Source organism: Myotis brandtii, unplaced genomic scaffold (genome assembly GCF_000412655.1).
Source record: "Myotis brandtii unplaced genomic scaffold, ASM41265v1 scaffold760, whole genome shotgun sequence".
In the NCBI taxonomy this organism is placed as follows: Eukaryota; Metazoa; Chordata; class Mammalia; order Chiroptera; family Vespertilionidae; genus Myotis; species Myotis brandtii.
In genome coordinates, this window is record NW_005371038.1 from 1325118 (window position 1) to 1327881 (window position 2764).

The following is a 2764-nucleotide window of genomic DNA, read 5'->3' on the forward strand; positions in this document are numbered from 1 at the left end:
TTTTTCTCCCTCAAAATACTTCTCAGAATGCCTTTGCAAGGAAAGTGTATCAAGTAAGACCTCTGTCTGCAGATGAACAGCGACGTATTTCTGCTGAATCAACTGGCCAAAAACAGCAAAGGGGGATGTGGGGGGGGTGGGAAGGAAAAAAGCAAGGAAATAAGACATGCATCGTTTTCATCTGCTGAGAATCTTGCCTCTCCCGAGGTTTGGTGGTGACGGTAGGAGTGACAGGAACTCTGACAGTGACCCTCCGCCCAGTGCGAGCGTGCCCCATCGCCTTGAGAGGGTGTGGCAGGCTACACCGTGGCTCCTATGAGAGCAGAAGGCAGGCTCTCAACCCCAGGCAACAGCCCAGATGCGCACACCCTGCCGTGGTCTTGACTGTCAGCCTCCAGGAGGCAGGCCTCCCTCTCAGCATCTCAGGCCAGAACCTTCTAGTTCTTAGGAAAGGCAGCAGTGGCCAGCAGCGCCCGAGCTGGGAACACACTTCCTGGCCCATAGCGCTGAGCTCTTCTGTTCAGAAACGTGTTTCAGCAGATCAGAGTCGCGTCTTAGAGCTGGAGGGAGGGAGACAGCAGAGTGGGGAGGGTCTGGGCAGCGTGCCCCTGCTGAGCGTCTGCCCACACCATGTGGTAATCTGCGTGGCTCCTGCTCCCCCGGGTAATCTGCTCTCAAGGTGAGGGTTCAAGGGAATTGTGCTGTGACAGCTGGCTGGCATCCTCCCCCGTGCACTCCCCACAGCCGCCAGCTGCACGGGTGGGTGCGCTCAGCCTGGGAGGCCAGGGGCTGGGTCACTCAGCCTCTCTTTCTCTTCAAACACTAAGGTAGGCAACTCTAGCTGGGGTTCCCTCCTCCCCAGACACACACACCCACACCCACACACACACACACCTGCCCCTTTGTCTCTCTGCCTGTCTCTCTGTCTGTCTGTCTGTGTCTCTGTCTCTCTCACATACTCACCGGCTCTGCCTCCCGATGCTCTAGATGCTCTCTGAGTTTTAGCCATTTCCCCCCTAACTATGTACATGCTAGAAAACCATGGTAAGAAGGGCGAGCAGAGAGTGCACCTGTTCTCTCTTCTTTATCCACAAGCTGCCCCCACACTCCTGCTCCCCCAGGCTCCCCCGTGTTCTCCTGTTCCCCCAGGCTCCCCCGTGGTCTCCTTGGCCCTCCAGGCTCCCCCGTGGTCTCCTGCTCCCCCAGGCTCCGCCGTGATCTCCTTGGCCCTCCAGGCTCCCCCGTGGTCTCCTTGGCCTTCCAGGCTGCCCCGTGGTCTCCTTGGCCCTCTGCAGCAGGTCCCCCAGAAGCCTCTAGCACACTGTTCGCTCCCAGAGAGCACAGGGGCTGTTTCCTGTCATTCTGCTCCCACTGTGGTGACCATAAATATTGATACTGTGACATTGTGACTTACAACAAGAAGATATATTTGGGTTTTGTCCTGTTTGACACAGAGCTCCTAAAGCCATTGGGATTTCCTAAGTGATGAGGTAAAGAGGTGTCTTCAGTTTTATTAGTGAAGTAACTTTTGCTCCTCTGCTAAGGATGGCATCTGGTCACAGAGGAGCCAGCTCTGGAGAGGGGCGGGCTGGAGGCTGAACATCCACAATGGCCAGCGATTTACTCATTCCTGCTGTGTAAGAAAGCCTCCATAAAACAAACAAACAGAACGGGAATGGGGGAGCTGGTGGGTGATGCACACGGGGTTGGGGGACAGTGGCGCCTGGAGAGCCCGTGCCCTTCCCGTGCCTCGCCCGGCGCACCTCTTCCATCTGGCTGCTCCCGAGTTCCGTCCTTTCCTGATAAACTGGTGAGCTAGTGAGCAGCACGCATCTCCGAGTTCTAGGAGCTGTGCTGGCACGGTGATTGCTGAGCACCGAAGGGAGGGGTTGTGGGACCATCCATCTCCAGCCTGTTGGCCAGAGCACAGGGGCCGTGGCTGTTTGCGTCTGCAGTGCGTGGGGCGCGTGTGGGCGGAGCGCTTCTGCTGTGTGAGCCTGCGTCCCTGGGCAGAGTGACAGGGTTGAGATGCTCGGTGGGAACTCCCCCTCCCCTCCCCCCACAAACAAATCAGAATCGGGTGCAGAACCAGTTGGACGCTCAGGGATAAAGGTGACCGCTCTGCTTTCTCAGTGACAAGGGAGGGGTGGAGGAGGGAAGGCAGCAACTCACATTGATTGATCATCTAATACAGCATTTTCCAATACTTTGTCTACAACCTGAGAAAGAAATGTACAGCAGATCCCCCACCCCATCTTCGGCTTCAGTTGCCCATGGCAACCGCTGGTCCCGCCCAGGATGGGCATCACCCCTCTGACCAGCACACCCCCCTGCATGGGGCACTGAGCAGCTGCCCGGTCGCCAGGGTGACTACTGAGCTCCGAGTCTTTGTCTGCGGGGCCCTTTTGCTGAGGAGCAGCCCTCAGCGGGAGAAGTGGTGCTGGGTTCGAGCCTGAGGAGCTCCAGGGCCGCCTCCGTGGGAGGGCGACAATGGGGAAGAGGCAACAGTCACACAGGACGCAGCACTATCTCCGGTTTCGGGGGTCTGTGACCGTGTCCCCTGGGGTAAGGGGGGTCACTATGTCTCACGTGGCAGACCACTTCACACATATGACAGATCAATGGGAACAAAGTCCCATGAAGAACTATGAGTCATGACGACAAAAGTGTAACAAAGTTCATTTCAGGTTGACTCTGAGGAGATTGAAGTCAGTCCCCGCCCAGCTTCCAGCCGCCTGGAGGGCTCACCTGCTAGCCGCCAGGT

General features: G+C 57.4%; 1 long non-coding RNA gene across 1 annotated transcript in view; it reads left to right on the top strand.

The window, feature by feature from the left end:
* The first annotated feature begins 719 nt into the window (after window positions 1-719).
* LOC106724217 overlaps window positions 720-2764 on the top strand; it is a 5184-nt gene continuing 3139 nt past the window's right edge. The window contains exons 1-2 of the long non-coding RNA XR_001359964.1: window positions 720-827; window positions 2688-2762. This is a non-coding gene — a long non-coding RNA (uncharacterized LOC106724217). The remainder of the gene's footprint in view (window positions 828-2687; window positions 2763-2764) is intronic.